At 38.2% G+C, this 13,340-nt stretch overlaps 1 pseudogene; it reads left to right on the top strand.

Annotated features, from left to right (window-relative positions):
- The first annotated feature begins 8,507 nt into the window (after positions 1-8,507).
- LOC105979656 lies at positions 8,508-9,972 on the top strand (annotated as a pseudogene).
- The last annotated feature ends 3,368 nt before the right edge of the window (positions 9,973-13,340 follow it).

A 13,340-nucleotide genomic window follows, 5' to 3' on the forward strand; every position in this document is an offset into this window, starting at 1 on the left:
AAAAAAAAACCATCTCAAGTTCAAATGTTTCTGTAACCTGCCTAAAGTAACTCAGTTCTGATGTGATCAGATCTCCTATCCAAGTGTTCCCAACTCCAAGCCTGAACTATACAGCCTCAGAGACCAAAAAGAATAGCACATAAAATAGCTATCAGGCCAAGAATATAAAAAATAAATCACTACCCAGAGGCAACCACTACCCAGAGCAGCCAGAAGAAACCCAAAGTACTAGAGGAAAAGAAGAAAAGAACTAAGAGCAAATTGGGGGACATTAGAAATGGGAACTTCTACTTTCTTTAAGGCGCTCTGAGAAATGTGCCTAGATTCTCACAGAGGTCAATAAGAGAGAGGAGGAGGACAAGGCTTGGATTACAAAGCTGAGACTGGAAAATGCCTTTGTGATTATAATTTGTAGTGTGTATCTGCCCTTCTCACAACCAACCAATATCCAGTAAATCTATTTTTTGCTATTTAATCACCAATATAATTTGTACTCCACACCAAAATCCACATTTTCCCATCCCTCTAACAAGATAAACCTCATATTGACAATTTGTCTCCTAAGCTAAAAGAAAACATCAAAAGTTGAGAGCAAAACATTCAAGTCCAGAAACTACAGACTCCTGGGCAGGTTATTTAAACTGTACAATTTTCACATCTAAAAATAAGACTAACAAAGGCTTCAACATCACATAGGTGCTAGAATGATATAATTAGCAGACAGGAGCCACCATTTCATCTACTTGTGAATCCATAACATTCAGTGACCCACAAAATTTTTATGCTAAATGAAACTACCCCTTATTAAATAACATTTAATCACAACACAGTGATGGCACATAAGCTAGTTTCAAAAAAGAAAAATACATGAGAACAAGTGATCATTTTTTTTAAATCATTTGATTGGGGGCTCATACAACTCTTATCACAATCCATACATACATCAATTGTATAAAGCACATTTGTACATTTGTTACCCTCATCATTCCCAAAACATTTGTTCGCCACATAAGCCACTTGAATCAGCCAAGTGATCATTTTATTGTTATTTAATTGACCAGACAAACTGCTAACACAGAGATCAGTATGACAGCTTTTTTTTGTTGTTGCTGTTTTAAAATCAATATAAATGGACCAATGCATAAGTGGATCTATACATTCAAACCTGTTGCTGCTCAAGGGTCAAACAGCCTTACAACACTTGCTTTCCAGCAAACCCCTGGAAAGCACCAAGTAGAGGGAAACAATTCCTTATCCCATTCAGGAGCCATTGTGGGATGCAGCTCCTCACAAGTGACCATTCCATTCCCATCCCAGAATTCAGAGCCACCCCTGGCCAACCTACCCATCTGTCATTTACTAAATGTCCTAGGTAATGGCACCAATAGCTAAAAGATCATAGGCAGGCACTAAGGAAAAGAGATTGACAACTTAATAAAATGGTCATTAGAAGCACTCAATAAGAACAAAGAAAATAACACAATGAAAATAAACTAGTGTTGAGATACCGGGCAGAAACCTTTGACATAAAAGAATGGCATCAGTAATGTTCCATTATTTTCAAGTTCATAGAATTCTGGTTGATTTTACTTTTTACTAGGTCTAGGTCCCTTTATTCTTTCCCTATTTGTAGTATTCTGTAGAAAAGCCACACTTACTTTTTCCCTCTGACCTGAAGCTCATTTCTTGACTTTCTCTGACCAACAAATTGGTAGAAACAGAGTACATCTAGACCCAGCCTGTAGACTGGAGCTGACACCTCTAGCCTGCAAACCCAGGTAGAAGTAATATAGATGCTTGTTAAGAAGGCTTACATAAGCCACTGAAATTGAGGATTACTGTGTCATCAACATTACGGAAATTCTGGTGGGGAAAAAGAAACTCATTAAAAAGCAGCTTCATAGTCAAAAGAACTGCCAGGCTTATGAAGATATTCCCCAAAATATAACACAGTCACCTCCATTTAAAGAAGAAAAGCAGAAAAATGTATCCAAATCACAGAGCTGCCTGGGATACAAACTTCCTGTCAATACTACATAGGGTCACTGAGCCAGAACTGACTTGACATCACCCAACAGCAACAATCAGAATTTTAGGCATTGTAAGGAATAAACGCTGTAGTAACTGGAATGGGACGGAGAACAGCACTGGAGACGACTTGTTCTGCTTTCTCCCAGAAGAAAAGAGCAACTAACATACGTCCGAGCTGGAGGTTTAATTTTGTTCCTCTTAGACCTATGGGATGGATAATTTAAGAATAACAAATAATTGATCATGATTTAAAAGCTCATGAATACATCTATGGATGTTAAACACCAGAATTACTAATAGAGTCATTGACAGAATCACGTTATGGTGGCTCCATGTCCATCCCAGTGACTCAATCCTGGACAGTAACAAATAGTGGGGATGGGGGCTCTTGGTATTCTCTGAGAAATTTTTCATTGTTCTTAAAAGGGACACCCAGAAAAGGTGACCCCTATATTATTCTATCTGGTTGTAATGCTTATAATGGCTTTGGCACTTTCCCACCCTAAGGGGAACTAACCTGAAAATGAATCCACCATATTGGGAAAAGTAGAGCAGAGGTGGAAAGAACCTGGACCGGTAATGGCATTATTGAACGGTAGAAACATGTAACTGATTCTGAAGCCACTCTGTTTCACAATCTCTTTCAATAAAGGCTGAGGGCTTAAATTTTGGGTTATATATGAGTTTTATATTACCTCCAAGTAAGGACATCCTTGGTGATACATAGCTGAAATAAAATCTGACATAGAATAGGAAACAAATCCTAGTGTCAATTTAAACATTCAACCAAACACATTATTGGTGATACACAGCTGAAATAAAATCTGACAGTAGAACAGGAAACAAATACTAAGGTCAAAAAAATTTTATCTATCCTACTTTATTTCCTAAGATTTCTTATTTTCATTTCTTTTTATTCATCTCATTACTAGATTTTGAAATAACATTCTAAAATGTGAGAACGATGTTAACATTTTTGTTACACAAGATTCACAATCTATGTGTAAAAGCAGTTCTATATAGAGATATACTCCAAGTATTTAATGTTAAATTTTTTAAAAGGCTTTTCCTCACATATATATATATATATATATATATATATATATACATACATACATACATACACACACACACACACCCTTTTATTATGGTAAATATACATGAGATATGTGGCAATCCAATGTTTTTTACATATGCAATTCAGTAACACTGGTTTGGCCTACACAATATTCCATCATCATTAACAGAAACTCAGTGCTTCCTAAGCAAAGATGGCCCTGCTTTCTCTGTGGTAATCTCTAATAAAACTTTGTTTCTATACATTTGCCAACTGTACATAAGTGGTATAACAAAAAGTGGTGTACACACAAATACACAGGAATATGACTCAACCATAGGATAGATGAAGTCTTGATATGTGTTACAACGTGGATGAATATTGAAAACATTACACTGAGTGGAACAAGTCAGTCACAAACGTTTTTGACACACATATGTCAGATGCAGCATTCTGGAACTTTGTTTCTAAAAGATATTCAAGTACCAGTTTTAAAAAAAACAAAACAAAAACATACAACACGTAGCAATCGTGCATAGAGTGTCTTAATGGGAGCAAGAAAAGGTTTCTTTATGGGTGGGAGCAGAGAGCCTCAAAATATACTACATATGCCAATCAAATACAATGATCAAATGTTGTATATATTTTAATATTTATTCCTTTTAGTGTTTCATGAGATTTTTAAAAGTAAATGCATAATTGCTTCTACTTTCTTGATCTGATTGAGGTTAGCCTATATTACAGTCAAAACCACACACTTGGGAAAGAGTTGAAGATAGAAATAAAATGGGAATGTTCTCCTATAGCAATAATTCATTTTTTTAAAATTCACTGCCATTTTTTAAAAATTCAGAAGAATCTGAACAAAAGTGGCAAGCAGGTGAAGTGCTAGCTGACCTGACATAGCGCAGTCATTTTCAATGTCATTTTGCAAATGAGATTCATCAACTCTGCTCCGAAAGGAACACACAAGTGCTCAGTGTAGTGGTTGGCAGTCTCAAAAGTGTTATCTTCCTCACATCTTTCTGGTGACCAGAAGCATGGTCAGCCCTGGGACATACCTATCCAGCCCCCAGTGATACCCACCCTGTCCTCTGAGAGCCCCTGTTCTGTCTTAGGTCAGAGGCACAACTTCATAGATAAGGCGCCAAGTGCACATAACTCCCACTTCTTAATTGTGTCCTCCACCTACTCAAACCAAAGTGTGCAGTGCTGGGACCTGAAATACGTATGCACAGCTCAGCCACCGATGAGCCAGTAGGAACTTGTTCTAAAACCAAACGCCCTGGCCCCAGCTACCCTTTCCGTCTGCAAGAACTCTTTCCAGGACGAGACCCCTAGTCCCAGCCGTATTCTGAGCCAGCACCAACTTCCAGAGCAAGTACCCACTGGCAGGAATCCTTTCCCCGCTGACTACCTCCTTAGGGAGCAGAGAACACCAGCCCCTCTCCCTTCAGGGTTCTCCTTTACTTGGCCTCGTCCGGAGCAAGCGTTCTCCTTTTCCTTAATCTCTCATTCTCTATTCCCTAATGTTGTTAATGCTTCTCTCCTTTCCTCTTTGCGTCCTTTTCTTCTGATTCTCTGAATCTTCTGGTTCTCTTGTCATTTAAGTCCTCTTTAGTTTTCTTTTTAGTATTCCCATTTCCTCTTTCTTAATTTTTACTTTATGATTCCTTTTACTTTTTCCGCTTCCCTCATTTTGTTTTGTTTATCATTTTCTTTTATCCTCTTTGCATCTTTTGTTCCTTAGTCTCCCCACACCCATTTTTAAATTTATTTTTCTTGTTGCTATTTGCTTGTTTCCCTTTAGCTTAGTTTATTATTATTGTGTTTTCTGCTATTGTTTTTGGTTTCTCTCTTTTCCCTTGTCCCATCCAGTGGAACATATCAACCATGCCAACACTATACAACTACACTCAAATGCCCTGTACCTCCACAAATGCAGGAACACCACCCATCCCGGTGCAACATGATCAACAACAGACAGTGGCTGTAATATACTTAAGGGCATATATGCAAAACCAACAGCCAACATTAGACTCCACAAAAACAGACCAAAAGCATTCTCCTTGCAAACAGGAACTAGACAAGGGTGCCCTTTATCATTATTCCTATTCAATAAAGTGCTTGAAGTCTTCTACTTGTAAATGCTATGATTCCATAAATTAAAAAATTGTAAAGAGTCAGCAATAAAATTACAGAAACTAATCAAAAGATTCAACAAAGTGTAAAGGTATAAGATCAACGATAAATCAGGACTAGAATCTCAAGGACACCAAGATCAATTACCATAGCTTAATCTACAAAGACAATGTTCTAAATCCTGGTTTAGTGAGGAGAGACTGGGATCCTAAAAACTTGTGAGCAGCCAAATAAGGTGAAACTACTAGTTTTTCCACATCTGGAGCAAAGAGCAGTGAAGGAAATTGAAGATGCATGCTAACAATTAGTCCAAAGGATTAATGAACCTCAGCTTCCACCACCTTGAGACCAGAAGAACTAGAGGTACCTAGTAGCTACAACTACTGATACCTCTAAAATGATTATTAAAAGGTCTTAAATAAAGTGGAAGTAAAAGGTGGGAAAAACTCAAAACCATAAGAAAAATCAAGTTTACTGGTCAAATAGAGACTTATGGAACCCTTGAAACTATGGTTCTTAGGGAATCTTCCAGCCTTGAACTGAATTCACCCGTGACTTAAACTTCAGCCACACAATACTCACTCTCAAAACTCACTGCCATTGAGCCAATGCTGACCCAGAGGGAGCCCCTGCAGGTTTCCGAGACTACATGTCTTCGGGAATAGAAAGTCCAGACTTTCTCTCAAAGAGTTGCTGGTGGTTTTTAACTGCTGACCATGTGAATCGCAGCCCAACAAGTAACCACTATACCACCAGGGCTCCATAGACAGATTTATAAGGTGAACAGTCACATTTCCGAGGTATACACACCTTAGAATAATCATTTGAAATCAAAAGGGTGGCGTTTATCCAAGGTCAAAACTCAGAGGACTAGAGAGAAAGGATGAGGAATGGAAACGGAACCCAGAGGAACTGGGGTCAGTGGTGTTCTTTGTGGGCATTGCAGTGCGTGAGCTGAAAATGAAGTAGTGAATGGAAAGCTAATTTGTTCTGTAAACCTTCACACAATTCATTAAAAAAGTTTTTCACAAAGATTACTAGGGAAATATCTATGAAGGGTAAAGGGGAGGGAGCTGCGGAAGGCAGAGGAGGTTTCAGACCACAATGCAGGTCTGACACCAGCAAATGAGATTGGTTAGGAGGCTTGGTAGTAAATCTCAAACTTTCCAGCCAAGAAATGGGGGGTCCTCAAGACAAAGCCACCCTTCAGAGAACACTGGTTCTCACAGGAATAGCCCTGGGCTCTGTCATCCACAGTAGTCTGTAAATTTTGACTGACTTCACTAATTCATTGCAGTGACCACACAGAATCCATAGACAATTACGAGGCTTATTAGGGAAGTTAGTAAGTTAAAATACAGATAAGAAATGTTCATGTTGCAGCTGTATAGTCAAGAGTTTCTCCTTTGCTTTGCCCATTACCCGGCCTCTCTTTAGACCTCAGCCTCTTGGCCTGGCTTCTGTCCTGCTTGGGCAATATTACAATGCTTTTCTTAGGGCTGCCAATAAATATCCAAAGAGTATGCCATTCCACCATAAGCCTCAGCCTAATGGCGCTCATTTCCCGCTCTTTAGATCAGCAAACTGGATGTCACCAAGTAAGTACTCAGAGACACCACTGCACAAGCCAGTTTCCTGTCCCAAAGCACTCAGCTTCGGATGCTCTGTCTCATGTTGTGGGTTCCTGGTTCTGCTGGTGCTGCTCCTTTGGTGTCAAAGCTAGATCTAAGTGGGTCACTACACAAAGATCCCAAGGTCGAAAGGGCATACTCCACTCCTGGGTGTTCTCTCTTGCTGGCAGTGAAATCCTGACTCCTACTTCAAAGATGGCTGATTTTATACCCAGCAGATAGCAATCACAATTTAACAATCACTCCAGCTGAATCATATCATCTAATCAGTGCCTCCCCCATCTTCTTACCCAGACCCTTCAAGAAAACAAAGATCATTTGGTGGGAATAACAAAGGCTATGGCTAGTATAGGCCTATTAAATAATTTACGGCATTGTGGTCTTTATTAAAATTCTCACAATATTCAGTATTGGCGTAGAAGAGCTCATGGCCAAGGTTCCCAAACTTGACCAATCATTGGAATCACCAGGGTATCTTGTAAAATTACAGATCCCTCGATTCCTCCCACTAGGGATTCTGATTCGTTAGATTGCCAAAAGAGATCATTGGTTCTTATATGCTACCTCCTGAAGTAGTAGAATGTCAACTAGTTCTGGTACAGCAACTCTGTGTATTCTTGCATCTTCTCCTGGTGCTTTCTGCATCATTAAATACTTTTGCCCATAGAATCTTTCAATATTGCTACTGGAGGCTTGAATGTTTTCTTAAGTTCTTTCAGTTTAAAATATGCTGAGCATGTTCTTCCTTTTTGGTTTTGTAATTTCATTGTAATATTTTGTAATTTCATTGTAATATTTTACTTTGTCTTCTTGAGCTGCCCTTTGACATTTTCTATTCAGCTCTTTGACTTCATTTCTTCCATTTTCCTTAGCCACTCTACAGTAGCAAGTTTCAGAGTCTCTTTGGCATCCACTTTGATCTTTTCTTTCTTGTCTTCTTAATGAGCTTTGGCTTTCTTTATGAATGGTGGCCTTTATGTGCTCCTATAGCTCATCAGGTCTTCTGTCATTAGTATTCAATGCATTAAATCTGTTCTTAAGATGTTTTCAAAACTCAGGTGTGATAGATTCAAGGTTGTATTTTGTGTCTCTTAGACTTTTCAACTTTTTCTTCAGGTTTAATCTGAACCTACAAATAAGCGATTGGCTGTTCCAGTCAGCCCCTGGCCGGGTTTCAGCTGCTGATATGGAGCTTCTCCAGGTCTATTCCCACAGATGGAGTCAATTTGACTCCTGTGTATTCCATCTGGGGAAATTCATGTGTACCTTTTGTTGTTGTACCTTTTGTTGTTGAAAAGGGGTATATGCTATCAACAAGTAGTTGGTTTTGCAAAATTTTATCATGCAATCTCCAATTTCTATCACCAAGTATGTATTTCCCAACTGATCTTTCCTCTGTTTCCAAATTTTGCATTCCAATTTTGCAATAATTATCAATGCATTTTGATTGCATGTTTGATCAATTTCCAACTAAAATCACTGGTAGATGTGGTAGGCCGGGTTGACTACAGAAAAAAATCCAGAGACACTCAGATATATGTGTAAGAACTTTATATGAAGTTCTTTATATGAAGAACTATATATCAGGTGGGTGATGGTGCGCCTGTGGGGCTGCTACCAGCGGGAGGCAGTGGGCATGAAAGAGAATGGAAGTGGACGATGACGTGTCCCTGTGGAAGCAGCACTTCCATAACCAAGTGCGGGAGTCAAAGATATGTTTCCTTCTTTTAGCTGTTCTGTACACTGTCTCCTGGTTCACCATCATAAGACACAAGGGAAAGTCAGATGAACATGAGGATGAAGATGACATGGTCAACAGGATTTCATTGTTTTAGAGCACGTTCACTCTAGCAGTTTCAGCTGGTGCGGTTTTGCTTTTACCCTTCTCAATGATTAGCAATGAAATCCTACTTTCCTTTCCTCAAAACTATTATTTTCAATGGCTAAATCGCTCCCCAATTATTGGTTGTAGAACCTTGCCTCTCTGTTTTCCAGCCTCTGTTTATTTGTGTTGATGCCCTTTGCCTTTTTCTTTCCAGAATCAAAAGGTCTTGCTGGCTTGAAGAAGGGAATCCAAGCCCAAGGTTTAGAAACTCTGGTCATGCTTATTCTTCTTGCCTTACTTATTCTTGGAATAGTGTGAGTAGCCTCTGCACTAATTGACAATGATGCTGCCAGTATGGAATCTTTGTATGATCTCTGGGAATTTTACCTAACCTATTTATAGTCCTGTATATCATTGTTGGAATGTTTGTTGCTTCTCTGTGTAAACCAGTTGGTCTTCCCTGTAAGTTTACAGTAATGGGTCAGTTGTTAGTGAATGCAACAATTCTGGAAGACTTGGATGAACAAATTTCTATTATTACTCTTGAGGAAGAAGTACTCCAGGGATGACTAAATGGACTATCTTCATCAGTGGAATACAGTATAATGGAGTTAGAACAAAAACTTGAAAATGTAAAGACACTGAAGATAAAATTAGTGAGGCAAAAAAGGCTTCAGCATGGGAAAGAAATGTGGCATATCCTGCCGTTAGGGTCCTTCTTCTTCTTGAGACGTCCATCTTGGTTGTCTTGGTGGCTTGTAATATTCTTTGCCCATTAGTTGATGAAACCGCAGTGCCAAGGGGAACAAGGGGGCCTGGAAGTAGGAAATGCCTCCCTTTCTACTTTTGGTTTCATGGGAGCAGCATTTGAAGTTATTTTGATTTTCTATCTTATGGTGTCTTCTGTGGATGGTTTCTATAGTCTCCAATTTTTTTTGAATCTTCAGTGAAAACAAGGATGACACAATTATGACAAAGAACATTGGGAATTGTGTATCAATCTTGGTCTTGAGTTCTGCACTGCCTGTGATGTCAAGAACACTGGGAATCACTGGATTTGACCTATTTGCAGACTGGAAGATTTAAAGGCTGGGAAACTTCTACATTGTATTGTCCTGCAACTTGTTCTATGCCACTATGGCAACATTGTATCTGGTCAGAAAATTCGCTTCTGCTGTATGAGAACTTTTCAAGGACCTAGGGATTCATAAGCTTCACTTATCAAATGCTCTAGAGATTCAGAAACAACAAAGCCCTCTGTAAATGGGCATCAGAAAACACTGTGAGATACACAGTGGGCAACTTTCTGCACTGAGAGCCCGGAGCACTCCAAACTCATGACATTCCTGTCAGTGATGGAAATGTTTCATACTGATCGTGGTTCATAATTAAGGTCAGCGTCACTTTTTTTCATAATTACTGAGAACTTGACCATTGCCAACCTTCTTTTAACTTTGACTTTGTAGTTTCCAGTGAAATCTAGATTCCTTTGAGATGTATGTAACAGCAGATTATTCTGTGGACACATTTACTTGCATTGCTAAATAGAAGCATTCACAGAAAAAAATCCTTTTTGCTTACCATGAAACTTAGAAAGGGCAACTTTGGTACTTTAAAGGAGTCATTTAAATCTCATCTTATCTTTAAAAATGTAGAATTCTACACATAGGCAGCCCCTATATTAAGTGATAGTTCTACAAAAAAAAATCACAATTTTCAGATGCAATAACAACTGCTCAGCATGCATTGAATTCCACTGGGTGCACTGAAACTATAATAATTGCAACTTTATTTTTCATGTCCTAAGGGAAAACAAAAGCCTAGTCTCCAATTCATGTCACTGATATTGATTAGACTTTGAGCCGAAGGAAAATACTAATTTCTTTAAAAATAAGCCTTGGTAGGAAGCTACAAGAGTATCTTATATTGTACAGAATAATAAGCTATGGTACAAGTTATCATGTGATCCTAGGTCTATGAAAGCTGAAAGCTGATATGTATATAATTCAATATTACTGCTTATAACATAGTTGTCAGTGTTGAACTTGCTTGTAACTTAGATTTTGCCTTATAAGCTATGTGTACACTCCGTTGCTTTTTGGGCGGAGGGTGTTGTTTTTAGAGTTTTCTTTCTAAAAATTGCTTAATTCCCTGTGTTTTATGACTCTTCTGAAAATTATAAATGCTCAGTGATACAAGACAGTTCTTTTATTGCATTCTTTGGGTTGGGGTTACTTGTGTGTGCCAATTTAAATGATAAAGTTTACCATTTTAATACCCCAAACTCTCATGTCAGCATTCATGAAGGAAGAATAGTTCTGTAGTGGTAAGATAATCATTCAGTTCTTAAACTGTAAACAATTGTGTTGGGTTTTTGACTTTAAGTCCACTGAATAAAATCAATGAAATTTAAACTCTGTTACCACCCAGTAGGATGGATACCTAAAATTTTGGATGCAAAAAATATGAGATGGACCCACTTGCACACAATCCATAGTTTGGATTTTACATATTTGACATCACAATTTGGACATAGAACTGAAATAATATTTAAAAGTTCATTTTTTTTATTTATTAACTCCAATTAGTAGATCTGTCTTGCTTACATCTCTACATTTCCTTCTGAGTTTCTCTTTTAACATTATACCTTAGTTTTAAAATAAAAGAACATTTTGAGTCTAAGAATAGATCTGTCTTGCTTACATCTCTACATTTCCTTCTAAGCTTCTCTTTTAGCATTATAACTTAGTTTTAAAATAAAAGAACATTTTGATTCTAAGCAACCCTCAGTAAACATGACTAATCTAAAATTTGTGGATGTCTCAGCAGTGCAATTGATCTCTTTAATATCTATACATTGAAGATTAATAAAAAGTGGCTGCTTTCTCATTTCACTGTTAATTCTACCTATTTAAGCCTTGATTTCACACTTATTTTTTTTATTAAATAATCATTTTATTAGGGGCTCATACAACTCATCACAATCTGTATATACGTCAGTTGTATCCAGCACATTAGTACATATGTTGACTTCATCATTCTCACAACACCCGCTTTCCACTTGAGCCCTTGGTGTCAGCTCTTTTTTCCCCTCCCTCCCCGCTCCGCCCTCCCCCTGATAATTTACAAATTATTATTATTTTATCATATCTTACCCCATCCAACGTATCCCTCACCCACTTCTCTGCTGTCTGTCCCCCAGGGAGGAGGCCATATGCAGACCTTGTCATCTGTTCCCCCTTTCTCCCTCACCCTTCCTCCACCCTCCCACCATCGCCACCCTCTCCACTGGTCCTGGGGGGTTCATCTGTCCTGGGTTCACTGTATTTCCAGTTCCTATCTGTGCCAGTGCACATCCTCCGGTCCAGCCGGATATGCAAGGTGGAATTGGGATCATGGTAGTGGGGGGAAGGAAGGATTTAAGAACTAGAGGACAATTGCACATTCCATCATTACTACACTGCACTCCACACTTTGATTTTTACTGAACCTTGGAATTCCCTACTTTGTGCAGACCAACTTGAAGAGAGAAAATAAATAAACCCAGGAGTATACTCAAGACTTTTACACTAAATTGAGGGCACAAAGAAGTTCCTGAGTTATAAGATGTTTGAAAACTTTTGAGTAAAATATTAAAACGTTCAATGCTTATGTCAACTTGTTATTTATTTGAGTGTTTCTTTCCCTTTGAAGGCTTAAGCCAGGTTTGGATCAGTAAGCTTATTAAAATTTATTATAAATGCCTAAAAATATTTTTAAGAGAATTATATTTCAAGCAAGCATCCCAGCCCAGTCCAGAACAAATCCATAAGTCCAATACAGTCCATAAATCCCTCTTCATTATATATATAATTATCCATGTCCTGGTTAGAGAATCCTGCCTAACACAATGTCCAAAGTAGATAACATGAAGTCTTGTCATTTCGTTGCACTTTTTCAAAGAAAGGTTTGTTTCTTCTTCTGGAAGTCTGTGGTATACCTAACATTCTTCTCAACAACCAAATCAAAAGCTTCAGTTCTTCTTCAGTCTTCCTTATCCATTATCCACCTTTCACATAAGTGTGCTTTTAGGTGTCGACTCATACTGAGCCTATGTACAACAGAATGAAACACTACCTGCTTCTGTGTCATCCTCACAGTTGCTACTATGTTTGAGCCCACTGTTGCAGCCATTGTTTCGATTCAGCTCCTTGAGGGTCTTCATTTTCACTGACCTTCTACTTTTATCAAGCATGATACCCTTCACCAGGGACTGGTCCTTCCTGATAATCTATCCAACGTCTATAAGACAGTTTCACCATCCTAGCTTCTAAGGAGCATTTTGGTTTTACATCTTCCAAGATATATTTGTTAATATTCTTTCCTTTAAAAGAAATAATAACATTTCTTTAATAGTCTTCACCAACGTTATAAATCAAATGCATCACTTCTTTTATGGTCTCCCTTATTTACTGTTCAACTTTCATATGCACACGATGTAAGGGAAAATACCAAGGCTTGGATTAGGTACATCTTTGCTAAAGTGAAATCTTTATCTTAAGCGGTAACTTAAGATTATAGTGCCATCTTTGCTCTTAACAACTTAAAGAGGTCTTGCGCATAAGATCTGTACACTGTTTGGTTCTTGACTGTTGTTTTCATGAATGTTGGTTGT

Source organism: Echinops telfairi, unplaced genomic scaffold (genome assembly GCF_000313985.2).
Source record: "Echinops telfairi isolate 266 unplaced genomic scaffold, ASM31398v2 ScPeMD7_5592;HRSCAF=6446, whole genome shotgun sequence".
NCBI lineage: Eukaryota > Metazoa > Chordata > Mammalia > Afrosoricida > Tenrecidae > Echinops > Echinops telfairi.